Here is a 15135-nt window from a genome sequence, read left to right as displayed (position 1 = left end):
AGGCTCTGTGCTGACAGCTCGGAGCCTGGAGCCTGCTTCACATTCTGTGTCTCCCTCTCTCTGTCCCTCCCCTGCTCACCCTCGGTCTCTCTCAAAAATAAACAAACATTAAAAGAAAAAAAATTTTTCCACTTTTTATCAATATCACTGTTAGAATAGAACTTGGTTGATATGGAAGGGGAGGTGAGAGGTAAAAGGGAGCCAGTGCTATCAATCAGTTCTTGGGGGTCTCAGTCCCACTAGAGAATCTTGCCTCCATCTGTGGTGCTGTATCGGCAGAAATTAATAAGGAGCTTCCATACACATGTTCTTCCAAGTTTTTTAGCCTTCTAAACACCATTTTATAATGGCAGATATCGCCCTACAAGATTTTAGTCAAAATAGTCATTTCTAGGGAAAGGTTAAGAAGGTAACTAGTTAATGCCATTTCCTATTATGATGGAAGTTCCCAGAATATTCAGCTATTTTTCATTGTCAGCTTTTTAAAATTCTTATTGCTCACACTATTGAGATAAAACTGTTAAGGGTGTTTTCATTTAATAAGGCTTAGACATTTAGAACTATTAATATAACAAACTGCAAGTGTTGGTTTTTGAAACAGATTGCAGCTCTCTAGCATTTTTAATGAAACTTTTCCTTATATGGAGATGATTATGGTTGTCTTAATGACCTAAATAAAACTGTGGCTCAACAATGATTATTCCAAAGAATTAAACTTAGTTTGTTTCAAAATCTGAACAAAAGTCATCAAGTGATGTTAATCTCATGTTTCTGGCATTAGCATTTTAGGAACAAAATGGTGTTACAGATGTCAGAAAATTGATTGCATAAAATCTTGAAACCCACAAAACATGTAGGCTTAGGTCTTAGTAATTTCTGCTGTTTATGTAGTTTCAGCCCTACGCGTCACTGAGAAGTTATTTATCTTAAGAAACTGTGGCCAAATTTGGCGGGTAATGCTGTCTGCCAGTGTCTGCAGATGTATTGTTTCCGCCTACATTTGTGCGTGCCGTCTGTGGTCTTTAAAGAACACTATCTAACATTCGGCAGAAATGTCAACTCAACTGTTCAGATTTTTTTCTCCGTTCTAAGAACTGATGTTGCCATTTCCTAATTTTGTCAAATTCTGTTTGAACTGCCTGCCTTTCTTGAAAGGTGGGTGTTATCACCCATGTGATAGATAAGTAATCAGAAGTAGTTAATGCTGTGTCAAATTACAGCAAGATTTTCAACAAAGTAACCACAAAGGTCAGTGCTAAGGCAAGTATTTACTAAATAATGACATTTTAGGTATCTAAAATGAAAAGACATTATTTTAGGAAAGCAATTGCAGGTTGGGTGAGAAGTTCAGAAAAGTGAAGGCAAAAGCTTAATGTGACCTAAATTTTTCTCAATAGAAGAAAATGCATTAGAAGAATAAATTGTCCTTGACAACTGTTTTAAGTGTTTTAAAAAGTTAACAAAATAATGTATGGAAAAGAATTCAAAAGGGTAAGTAAAAATCTCATGGGTGTGTGTATGTGTGTACATAGCTTTTCTAAGGCAAGGAAGAGGATGAGAAAACAGTTGTAAGTGGTTTGGAATTCAGATTTAAGAATATACCATGTGCAAGTGCCATTTTAAGTTTAACACACCATCCCAGCCCTTAAAGTGGATTCCATCTTGGACCCTACTGAAGCAATTTGAGAAAAGTAGCAAGTTTAGCACTAGAAAATTTAATACTATCTTATGAAGGAAAACAGAATAAATAACTTCTAGATTCATCTCTAACTCTAGATTTAGAGAAGGCAAGTGTCACTCCCTCTAGTAGGAAACCCAAAATGAATCAAAGGATGGGCTTTTGACACCTGAAATCAACAGAAAAAGCACTGTCAGCTGGTGAATGAGTTGCAGAAATCAGAAAATGCAAGAGCCACCTTATAATTTCTTTCCAATCAGGATTTTTGTATATATTCCTTACCTACATTCTACTGATGTGTTTTTATAGGTGTATAATTATGTATTCATCTTTTGTATAAATTTCTTCTGTAACTTCTGTTAAGACTAGAAATGACTCCAGCTCAGACAAGACTATGACAGTAGATCAGAAGCAGATGTAGGGCTATGTAGCCTCACATTGTTTTTTTAGCTCCATCCATAAGCAAAAGGAGGGGAATCCAGCCACCTCCAGATTTCTCTAGATACTCCCTTTAATGCTTTTTTGCCCATAAGTTTCTGTATTTCTTCTGGCATGTAGCTGGTCTTCCTACACTCAAATATTCTGATTAAAAACAAAACCAGCCCCACTGTGTGTGTGTGTGTGTGTGTGTGTATGAGTAATCTTTAGACAAATATTAGCAATACTCCTTTACAGTTTTCCCCCAAGTTTTGTGAAATGAATGCCTGGTGTTTCTGTGAGTGTCCTGTCTTTTTAACTTCTTATTTTATTTTAATGTTTGTTTATTTTTGAGAGGGGGGAGGTGCAGAGAGAGGGAGACACACAATCTGATGCAGGCTCCACGCTGTGAGCTGTCAGCACAGAGCCTGACACGGGGCTCTAACTCACAAATCGCTAGATCATGACCTGAGCCAGAGTTGCACACTTAACTGAGCCACCCAGGGGTCCCTAATTTCTTAAAACTCCACAGATAAATGGCATATGAAATGTGTACACTCAAAAAATAGAAACTCATTATCACTTTTATGTGTAAAAATAAACAGCAGCATCTTATATCTCTATTGTGTGTTTTGAGGAAGCGTCTTTCTTATTTGTCCCTATGCAGTATGAAGACTAGGCCTGGCATTTACTGAGCAAGCGTTCAATAAATATTTGTTAACTGAATACATTTAAGTTACGTTTAATTAATTTGCTTTCCTGGCAAGATATTAAGCCAAAAACCTCTGTTCATAAGGATGCCTATTCTCTTAAGTTTGGTACAATTTACTTGATAGGGAGTGACATAAAAGTGAAATGCCTCATTCCTTTTTACATAATCTCTGTTCAGTAGACTGTCTCTGCCCACTCCCATTACCTCCCCAAAATACGTAATTTAAATGAAAGCAGTATTTTGATTACAGGACTTAGGTTCAGAAGAGACCTAAAGGAGCCTTTGGACTTTTAGTTGCTGTTACCTACAACCCCTTTCCCTCCTGCGTATCCCAAATGTGTTCTTAGTAGGCTGTCAGACGTCAGTCTTCCTCTAAAAAACCTGCCCTCATGACTCCAATCCAAATGATCATCTCCTTGATTTTCTATACCCAGATTATAAATTTCTGGAAGGTGGAGACTGTTTTATGTCCCCCGCTCCTCCATCCCACATTTCTTATCACATTAGAGAAGTACTCAGTCAAAACTTTGGGGCTGACTAGGAACCTGACACCAGGAGGTATTTCCAAACGCAACCAGAATAATCCCAGTTTAAGAACAGCCTCTTTTTTTTTTTTTTTTTTTTTTTTTTTTTGAGAGAGAATGAACAGGGGAGGAGTAGAGAGAGAATCCCAAGCAGGTTCCCTACAGTCCACATAGAGCCCAACACAGGGCTCAAACTTCCAAACCATGAGATCATGACCTGAACCAAAATCAAAAGTCTGGACACTTAACCAACGAGCCACCCAGGTGCCCCACCCCTTTTATTCTTAAACATCCACAGGATTTAACATCTCCTGATTTCCTGACTCCCCATCCTAGCTGTATCAGTTCTAATTTCCCTCCACTCCATTTTACTGGTGTTCCATTCCCATTGCTTTGACCTCAGTGGAGACAGAACAGCTGGTGGACATTCTGTCTGTAGTAACTCTTCACATCCTTGTGAAAGAGGCTAGTGAGCAAAAATTTCATAATTATTACAGTTGTGTTTTTACCTCCCACAATGTGCCAGGTGCCATAACAATCAAATCAATTTAAGGACTTGTAAGTATGCATAAAGTACTATGGGAAAGCATTATACACACACTTGATTATGCTGTGCCAAAGTGATTCATTTTCATACATGTAGAACCCTGTTCATCTCAGATTTTCCTGAGACTGCTTCAGGTTAAAAAATGTCAGTCCTTGATGTGTTCTGTGGATTCCAACATTTCTGCATCCAAATTGCATTTTTAAGAATGTCAACTAGAAGTAGTATAAAATTGTTAGAAATGTGTTCTAGTTTTTTAGCTTTAAAAATATGTCTGCTGTATGGGGCACCTGGGTCCCTGGGTTGGTTGAGCATCCAACTCAGGTCATGATCCTAGGGCTGTGAGATCAGACCCATGTCGAGCTCCGAGCTGGGTGTGGAGCCTACTTGAGATTCTCTCTGCCCCTCCCCTCACTCTTGGGTGTGCTTGGTCTCTCTCTCTCTCTCTCTCAAAATAAACATTAAAAATATATATATAGGTTTGCTATAATGTGGCACTTGAGGCTCTCTTCTGCTGTGGGAACCAACTGATTTGAGTAAAATAGACAGTCTTCCAGTGTCTTTTAAACACCACATAGGGCCTTAAATATTTTCATTGAGGTTAAAAGCATAGATGTAACAACTGGGAAACCAATGCCCCTGTACCTGTTACCGATTAAAAATAAACCATGTCTAGGAAACAATCAGCAAAACTAAAAGGCAACCGATGGAATGGGAGCAGATACTTGCAAACGACATATCAGATAAAGAGTTAGTATCCAAAACCTATAAAGAACTTATCAAACTCAACACCCAAAAAACAAATAATCCAGTGAAGAAATGGGCAAAAGATAAATACTTCTCCAAAGAAGACATCCAGATGGCCAACCGACACATGAAAAAATGCTCAAAATCACTCATCATCAGGGAAATACAAATCAAAACCACAATGAGACACCAGCTCACACCTGTCAGAATGGCTAACGTTAACAACTCAGGCAACAACAGATGTTGTCGAGGATGTGGAGAAAGAAGATCTCTTGAACCGCTGATGGGGATGCAAACTGGAAAACACTGCAACCATTCTGAAGGGAACTACAGCCGCTCTTGAAAACAGTATGGAGGTTCCTTGAAAAATTAAAAATAGAACTAGTCTACATCCCAGCAATTGCACTACTAGGTATTTATCCAAAGGATATAGATATGCTGTTTCGAAGGGGCATATGCACCCCGATGTTTATAGCAGCACTATCAACAATAGCCAAAGAATGGAAAGAGCCCATCGTCCATCGATGAATGAATGGATAAAGATGTGGTATATATATACAATGGCGTATTACTCGGCAAGCAAAAACAATGAAATCTTGCCATTTGCAACTACGTGGATGGAACTAGAGAGTATTATACTAAGCAAAATTAGTCAGAGAAAGACAAATATCATATGACTTCACTCATATGAGGACTTTAAGAGACAAAACAGATGAACATAAGGGAAGGGAAGCAAAAATAATATAAAAACAGGGAGGGGTCAAAACATGAAACTTAAATATGGAGAACAAACACAGGGTTACTGGAGGGCTTGTGGGAGGGGGGATGGGCTAAATGGGTAAGGGGCACTAAGGAATCTACTCCTGAAATCATTGTTGCACTATATGCTAACTTGGATGTAAATTTAATAAATAAATAAATAAATAAATAAATAAATAAATAAATAAAATTCAAGCAAATGCCAAAAGAAAAAAATAAAATAAATCATGTCTAGAGGTAGCATAACAAAGGAGTCAGCCAAGTTTGGCTTTTCCCTGTACTGTGAGCCTTGGTTTGCTTAGCTGTAAAATGGGGTTTATATACCCACCTTAGCATTTGGAGGAATGTAAGAAGCATGCTCCCTCAGTATAATGTTGACACAGTACATAATTATTTTCCTTCCTTCCTTTCTTTCTTCCCCTTTCATTTCCCCCACTACAGGGGATCCTGGCCTAAGAATATTCTTAATATTTCTTCCTTAACTTTTCTTTTTCAAGCTCCTATTAGGACTTATTAAACCACTGAATCAAAGATTGCCATAATCTGGGATGCTGTGAGCCTGACACTAGTAGCTCATTTTCTATACCTGGTGATGTTCTATCCACCAGATGGCAGGAGTTCCTCTGGCATGTTCTATCAGTTGTCCTGACATGTTTGGACTAGTGCATCAGTAAGGCTATTAAAACAAACAAACAAAACATACACAAAAATAATGGCCCTTACACAATTAAAACAATTTTGCCAGGCAAAGGGGAATGTGGGTGGGGTGGCTAGTGATCATATACCACACCCTCATCTTTCCCAGCCACAAACTTCTCATATGTTCTACTCTTTCTCCCCTGGGCTTTTTCATATCCTCCTTCCTTTGCCTGGAATACTTCGGTAAACGATGGCCTTGGTCACCTGAATAACTCCTGTTCATTCTTAGGGCTCAGCTCAGACATCACCACCTTTAGGAATCCTTCCTTGACCTCTCATTCTGAGTTTAGTGCCCCATGCCTTTCCTCCCTAACCCTCAGATCTTGCTCATCATTAGTATCCTGTTCGAATGTTGCCTCCTCAAACAGGTCTCCCACTTATTTATCATCTCTTCCTCTAGAACCTAGAGCAGTGCTTTGGACAAGCGGACCATCAAAACCCTGTGGTAAGAAATGATGGTACTTCCACAGCACCCTGTAGCCTCCAGTCATTCCTATGTGGCATTCACGGCGTAAATCATCAGTCTCTTACCTGTATCGTTTACTAGATTGTAAAGTTCATGACAACGAGAATCGTGCCTATTTCATGAATCACTGTATCTTCAATGCCTAGCATACAGTGAGGCCTCAGTAAATATTTGTTGAAAACTGAGCATATTTAACACTAATATACACCTGTACACAGTGGGACTAGAGTGAAGCAAATTGTGTTTTGAGGAGCTCAGCGAAGCAGAGGAAGAGACACAGTCGCAGGGCTACTATTTATGCTCGGCTTTTTCCCTGCTACAACAGCATCTGTGTGTGAGTGCTTATTGTGAGCCTCCAGACAAAAGCATTCTAAGCTCTTTGCCCCATGGGTGAAGACTGAACACCTGGCTAAAAGAAAGCCACGTTCTAGAGATGAAGCCTCTGTATGGTTTAAGGATGAGGAGATGCCTGATCAAAGTAAGTCTCCAAGTACAAATGCTGGAGGCTTCTCTGTTCCTAAGTTCCCAAGTGGAAGAAAATGCAGCAGGGCCTGACACGTAGTATGCCTGCAGAAATATTGAGTGGCTCATTTTCTCCCCCCATGCTCCCTACTGCTGAAGTTAACACTGATTCTGTTTTGCCCACTCTCCCCCACCTCAGCAGTGAAAATGGGGCTGAGCAATTCTCCCTGCTCCCTCTTACCTCCTCCTGCCTCGGGCTCCCCACTCACCTGCTTCTTCAGCCTTCCCTTCCTGTGCATCCCCCCGGCCCCGCCTCTTGCTGTAGCCACTGACGAAAGGCAAGCCAAGATTGGTAGCAAGTGAAAAGGCCATGGTATTTCCCACCCCAACATCAAATCCTAAACTGATTTTCCCTGACCCCGAGGAATCATGAGGTGCACCTGGTGCCCTCAATAAAGCCAAGTTGTTTTGATCACCCCAGTGGGACCAAGATGTTTACGTTCTTCTCAACGTGAGATGGATCCAAATATGTTGCAACAGCGTGGCCTTGGGCCTGCGGCTCTTGAGTTATGAAATGTTGTGGCAAACTCTCCTCGTACAGCGATGTTATCAGCAAAGGACTCCGTCCTGAACCCTATCAGTAAGGATGCGAGAGGGCTTTCTTCTTGTCTGTGCTCGCAGATTTTCAAAAAGCGTCTCCCTGATGGAACAAACACCTGAAATCCTTGCGGAAATAGAGGCAAGAATCCTCTGGCAATTCCCTTTTTCCTTCCCAGACACCATGTTTATACAGTCCATCTAAGTGGGGGCTTGGCAGTGGCACGTGAGCCCCCTGAACCTGATGCTTCCCTAAGTGCACATTTAAGGGGTGACAGATGTTTGAATTGGCGGCTGGACCGCAGTAGGTGGAAATAAGAACACCGTGTTCCTTTCCATGTGGAATCATGGATAGTTTCTCCAGCATGCGATAAAGTCGCGGTGAGAAGGAAAATCTGAATTTTAGTTTTTTGGTTTTCCTCTGGATATAAATTTTAGGAAATCTCTCCATATTGCAAAATCTCATAGGACTTTCTCCCTCCTTTAGAGCCTTGCATTGTCCTGATTTATATGCCTAGTTTATCCTTGAGCCATGTCTCATTGGTGTTCACATTCCAAACTCATCCTTTTCCCCACCCAGTGTCTGACATAGGTTTTACACTGAATAGGCATTCAGTGACTCTGTGGGATAGTTCAAATCGCTTTAGAGCTGTTTTCATCCAAGCCTTCCATTACCCGGTCTGATTTGGGGAATTCAGTATTTAAGATGCTAGAACGACTGTAGGAGACTCAAGTTGGGGTACATGCTTAAGTCTCAACAGCTCCCTTTTTCTTTGGGGAACTCCCTAATACACAGGAGTGGTCCCCCAGTGATCATATCAGTGTTGTTACCCTGCCCTCTCCTGAACACACCCCACCAAAGCTGATTTATCCCAGGCTCACACCTGACCAGGCAGGTTTCCTTCAAATTTTTATTTCCAGATGTTTGAAACTTCGAGGGCGTGGGCTTGAGCTGGGTCCTATTAAAGACTGGGATCTTGGGGCGCCTGGGTGGCGCAGTCGGTTAAGCGTCCGACTTCAGCCAGGTCACGATCTCGCGGTCCGGGAGTTCGAGCCCCGCGTCGGGCTCTGGGCTGATGGCTCAGAGCCTGGAGCCTGTTTCCGATTCTGTGTCTCCCTCTCTCTCTGCCCCTCCCCCGTTCATGCTCTGTCTCTCTCTGTCCCAAAAATAAATAAATGTTGAAAAAAAAATTTAAAAGACTGGGATCTTAATGGAAGATTCAGACTTTCATTCCCAGGTCTGTGCTGGTTCACTCTTCACCTGCGATCTGGCCTTCAGCTCCTTCAGTTATGTAAGCTGCCCTAGCATCCTTCCAGGGAAATCCTTTTGTGCTCAGGTGGGCTAGGGTTAGTTTCTTCTGCACATACTCAAAGGATCTGAGCCAGTGCAGTGATGGAAAAGCACACAAAGAAAGCCTGCTGGGCTTTGAGACCTGACACTACTTTCCACTTGCTGTGTGTTATAATACAAGTCATGCCCTACTCTGAACCTCACACATTCATCTTTACGTGAATGATCCAGACCAATGCTGGTGAGAATGCACTGAAGTTTGGATGCAATTGTAAGATGTGGAAATGGCAGAGGGAGTTCGTTCTGAGAATGACAAATAGCATAGGCAAAGACATGTATGCAGGAAAGCAGGAACCTGTTTGGGAAGCAGAGAGCTCTTCTGGAGGATGAGACTCCTTGTTTTTATTTATTTATTTATTTATTTATTTATTTATTTATTTATTTGAGACTCCTCATTTTAAAGTATAAGTTGTATTATTACTTAGGTATGACAAGGCTGACAGGAGAAGACTGCCTTTGAAAAGAGTTATACTCACAATCCCAGGAGAAAGGTCATACATACCATGCCCCAGGGGGCCACATGGGGAAGCATCACAGCTGGTCAGGAGCAGGGCAAAACATGGCCAAGAGCCTTCAGTGTGGTTTCCATGGGAAGGAATAGGCAAGATGGGATGAGCATGTTTAGTGCTCGGTTAGGTGGAGTAACCACCTAGGTTGGGGGGTTCAGGGGCCTAGGGGCTGGCCCTGGGGTGTTTCAGGCAGAGGAGGGTCATCCTGAGGGTGAGAGACTGATAAAGGAGGTGGTTGGGGTGTGGGCTCTGGACTGGGTTTTTGTTTTAAGTAAACTCTATATCTGATGTGGGGGCTTGAACTCATGACCCCAAGATCAAGAGTCACGTGCTCTACTGAGCCAGACAGGTGCCCTGATTTGTCTTTTTTTTTTTTAAATTTTTATTTATTTATTTATTTTGAGAGAGGGCATATGCACACACGTGTGTGCGTGCGTGCTCACACACACACACACACACACACACACACACATACACACACACACACACACACGGTTGTGGCTGAATACCACAACTGTAAGATCACGAGCTGAGCCTAAATCAAGAGTCTGAAAAAAAAAAACAAAACAAAACAAAAAACAAAAAAACGGGGCGCCTGGGTGGCGCAGTCGGTTAAGCGTCCGACTTCAGCCAGGTCACGATCTCACGGTCCGTGAGTTCGAGCCCCGCGTCAGGCTCTGGGCTGATGGCTCAGAGCCTGGAGCCTGTTTCCGATTCTGTGTCTCCCTCTCTCTCTGCCCCTCCCCCATTCAGGCTCTGTCTCTCTCTGTCCCAAAAATAAATAAACGTTGAAAAAAAAAAAAGAGTCTGACAGTTAACAGGCTGAGCCACCCAGGCACCCTGGTTTGCCTTTTTAAAAGTAAACCCTACACCTAACGTGGGGCTCAATCTCACAACCTTGAGATCAAGAGTCTCACCATCAAATGAGGCAGCCAACTGCCCCTGGTTTGCCTTTCAAAAGTGAACTCTGGGGCTAGTTGTTTACTATCTCTAGGAATTAGCAGGCCCTAGGAGGGGCAGTCTCTCCAGGGTCAGCAAGGCCTAGATGTCAAAGAATCACAATACAAAAACAAACAACCAAAAAACAAAAAGCCATGGTTGATACCTCCCTGTATGAAAGAAGAAGGACTTGAGAGAGGACATGGGAGTTGGGATTAGATCATTAGGCACCACAAACATTAAGCTAAGGGGTTTGGGTTTCATTTTATAAATTCTTCTGCAGCACCCTGAAGGACTTTAAGTAGGGGGATGATATAAGAGCTCTCTATTAGGAATGCTATTCTGGGGAACCTGGGTGGCTCAGTCGGTTAAACATCCAACTCCTGGTTTCGGCTCGGGTCATGGTCTCCCAGTTCATGAGATTGAGCCCCACCTTGGGCTCCATGCTGACAGTGCAGAGCCTGCTTGGGATTCTCTCTTTGTCCTTCTCTCTGCACCCCCTCCCCACTCTCTCTCTCTCTCAATATAAATAAATAAACTTAAAAAAAAAAGGACTACTATTCTGGTGCCTTTGGACAGGATGAGGTAGAATTTAAGAATTAGATCAACAGGACCTAGTGACTAACTGGATTTGGGGAGGTGGGAGAAGAAAGGAGTAAAAACTAACTCCAATATTTCAAGCCTTTGTGATTAGAAGATAGTATTGCTATCAATAGATAGGGGCATCTGAGGAGTAGTCACCCCCAACAGGAGACTTGGGAGGGAAGTGGGCAGAAATGATGGGATAGGTTTCACAGATGTCAGGAGGGAAGTGGCACCAGCACATTGTGCTGTGTGACGGTGGTCAATAGGCAGTTCCCAAGTATTGTTGCTTTATGTGATTATATGGCACTATGCGTATCTCAGCTCCCCAGCTATTTCAAAAGAACCCTAAAAGACTTGTGTCTTACTGTCTTTGTCTTACCCCAACACACAGCACAGAGCCCCACTCCCTTTGTCCCTACCCTTTGGAAGGTTAACCTAGACTATTTGTCAGAAGGTACAGCCACCAGACTTGTCCACAGAAAACGGAACCAGTCTCTGTCACTGCCTACCAAAGGTGTCAGAAAGTTACACACTCAGGATACTAATAACAGACTGCCTTACCTCTGCAAATGAAGGGGCTTTCTGGATGTTCTCTAAGATCTTTTCTCAGGCTAACAGGAATCATTTCTAACAAATTTATGAATTTTAAGACTTTGTGATGCTAGAAAGGTACCTAGTGGTACCAGACCTTGTTAGCCTTAGAAGCAGTCAATTGTAAAGGTGTAAGTGCTTTCCTATTCCCTTTCCCGTCCTCCTAACCTTGGCCTCCATTTATGCTTGGGTAAGCCCACGTGTTGGGGTGAGTGGCTTCCAATTTCTGCCTCAGACACAATAAGCAGAATCTCATCAGGACTTCTCTGGAGTATCCTAATTCTACTGTAAGAACATGGCAAAGATCATTCAGTGGTGAAGGTATCAGGATGAAGAAGAAAGGAGAAAGAAAGGGAAAAGGAAGTCACATTAAGGTCCTTCCATATGTGGCCCTCTACTGGGTTCTTTGAATCCCCTTATTAACCACTCCTACAGTGCCTTGTACCATACAGAATAACATCATCAGACTTGTAAACCTAGGTTCACTGTCTCTCTTCCCATTAGAGTGTCCCTCCATGAAGACAGGGACTGTATTCTGACTTGTTCACGAAGTCCCTGTTCTCATTCCTCATAGAGTATCAAGAAAACGCTGGCTATGAGTAAATATTCAATGAATGAGTGAATAAATACACTTCATCCTAATAGTTCTACAAAGAAAGAGTATTTCCATTCTGCTGAAGAAGCTGAGGCTCCAATGGATTTAGTAGCTTGTCTGTGGCCACATGGTCATGCTCCTCGGGCACGTCCTTCCCTGCCAAGCTCCATGTTGGTTCTTTGAAATGGAAACGGACCACAGCTAACTTAAGCAAAACAGAACTTCTTGGGATGATATCAGGGGCTCACAAAATAGAAGAAGAGTTAAGAACCTGGGGCAGAAGCTGGTATCAGTAAAGGCTGAGTGAGGGCCTGGAGTCAGATCCTCTCCCATCGATTTGGTTCCATTCTTATGGATAACAGCTCAACTCGGATTCCAAGAGGGAGAGTTTCCTTGGCCAGAGGAGGGCAGCCTACCTGTATTGATGGTCCCACCAAGAGTGTAGTAACGGGGAGAGGAAACCCCCCCCCCCCCAAGAAAGAATCCACATGATCTCACCAGAAAAAAAGTAGGAGTGTGTCCTGGGCATCCCAAAATATAGCAGGTGTCCGCTACAAAGCATTCCATGGAGGACTGCCAGCATCCTGGGCCAGAAATGAGTTGTCCCCTCAAGCTGCTACTTTTCCATCTGCTCCTCCAGCAGGTGTTAATGGAGGAGGGCAGAGGGTGTGGAGGAATCTATCACGAAGCCATCTTTGAATGCGTGATGGGCTCCTCCTTAGAAGTTCCCAAAGCATTGAAGAAAGTGAGAACTCACGTGTCTCCCAACCCAACACCCCCCTGGCAGACCTGGCCTGGCTGCCTTTGTTTGTTGCCTCTGTTGTTATTCACACTTCCCGTGGGATCATTTCAAATCCCTGTTTCCTGATGGTCCAACATCCTTCTGCAATCAACTGGCAGGGGGCGAAGCCTGCCAAAACCTCAGGTAGCATCCCTGCCCAGCACCATTTTCAGCAACATCCTGTGTTCACAGCTTCCCAGTTCAGCTCCAAATGCCAATTTTGGTTTGTGAAAATTTCCACGGCCTCCCGCTAGGCTGATGTTCACATATCCCAGCACATAGGCACAGTAACCTTGGCCAGACTGTGTTCCTCTCACACTGGACCCCAGCCCTGACTCTGTGCTCTGTGCTATCATTCCCTTTTACAGAACACTTTTAATGTTGGTAATAAGCTCTGACTTCCAGAACATCCTGGCAACCTGTTTGGTAAGTAGACATACCTCAGGAACCTAGAGAGCTTAAGAAACCCCCTTAGAGTCATATGGTGTGATGTGGTAGAACCAGTACTGGAAACCAAGCCTTTTGGACAATGGTCCCAGGCTTCTTCATTAATAAGGCTGCTAAATCAGGTCAGTGAGAGGCTTGTAATTCTGCTATGATACACCCAGAGAGCCCATAATTTTATAGTTAAAACAAAGCCCTGAAATTTCTGTAGAAGTAATTGGTTTAGAAATTTCTCTCACTGAGTACCTATTATGTTGTCAGACCCTCAGCGAAGCACTTTACGTACATTGCCTTCAGTGCTCACAGCTAGCTTAGTATTTACTATTAGCCCCACTTCACGGAAGCTCAGAGGTTAAGTAATTTGTCTGAAGTCCTTACAGGTAGTAGTAAGTGGTAGATGCCAGATTCAGACCCAGCGGTCCGGCTCCAGAACCCCTGTGTTTTTCCACTGCACTTAAATTCATAACTACCTCCCGTGGGTGTTTTCTCTCTTCCTGTAACACACACACACACACACACACACACACACACACACACACACCAAAGACCTCTCTAGGAGCCTCCCTATCCTTCAAAGCTTTATTGAAGTGTAATTTACATACTATAAAATTCACTCATCATATGTGTACAGCCTGATTACATAAACTTATATTTTTTGAGTTTTTATTATTACTTTTTTACTTTAGAGAGTGAGAGAGTGAGCAAGGGAGAGGGGCAGAGGGAGACAGAGACAGAGAGAGAGAGACAGAGAGAGAGAGAGACAGAGGGAATCTCAAGCAGGCTCCACACTCAACACGGAACTCAATGCAGGGCTCCATCTCACAACCCTGGGATCATGACCTGAGCCAAAATCAAGAGTCTGACACTTACCCAACAAAGCCACCAAGGTGCCCTTTGATTAAGTAAATGTAAACAGCGGTCCAATCACAATTATCATAATAATCCAGTTTTAGAATGCCTTAGTCCCACCAAAATGGTCCCTCTTGTTCTTAAGCAGTTCATTCCCACTTCTACCTCCACTCCTCTCATCTGCTTTCTGTCTCTATACCGTTGCCCTTCCTAAAAATTCCATACAAACAAAATCACACAAAAAATGTTGTCTTCTCAGTGACCTTTTCTGCTATGCACGTTTTTGAAGTTCATCTGGGTTGCTGCATAGATCAGCAGCTCATTCCTTTTTATTGGTGCGTAGTTGTCCCTCCCCTTGTATGGATAAACCAGATTTTGTTTATTTACACACTAGTTGATGGACATTTGATTATTTCCACTTTGGGGTGCAGGGAAGGAAAAACCATTTTCCCTCTACTTTTCTGACTACTTGGCCAAGACCCCTGTAATAAAAAACAAATGAACAAGAGACAAACAAACAGAAGTTTATTAACATGTATACCTTGTGCATACATGGGAGACACCCAGGGAATAATGCGTAATGCCCTGAGGTGGCCTAAACTTCCAGCTGAAATACCATTTTTGGCTAAAGAAAGAAGAAAGTCGTGTGTGGGGAAGGAGTGTAGGGATGGAGGCCAGTTAGTTATGGGAGGTTACTAGAAAAAGCATGGTAAAACAGGGGAAGATTTGTTATGTAGCTTTAGGTCAGTGCCCTCTCTATTAATAAGATTCTCTTGTGATTTAGAAACATCCTTCTCTTCCTGGTACAGAAAGGGATACATCGTTACAAATGGAGATTTCTTTATAAATGTAAATTTCCCTTCCAAAGGGGTAATTTGCTATTTTC

Source organism: Prionailurus viverrinus, chromosome C1, assembly GCF_022837055.1.
Source record: "Prionailurus viverrinus isolate Anna chromosome C1, UM_Priviv_1.0, whole genome shotgun sequence".
Taxonomy (NCBI): domain Eukaryota; kingdom Metazoa; phylum Chordata; class Mammalia; order Carnivora; family Felidae; genus Prionailurus; species Prionailurus viverrinus.
This window is presented reverse-complemented; position numbering follows the sequence as displayed.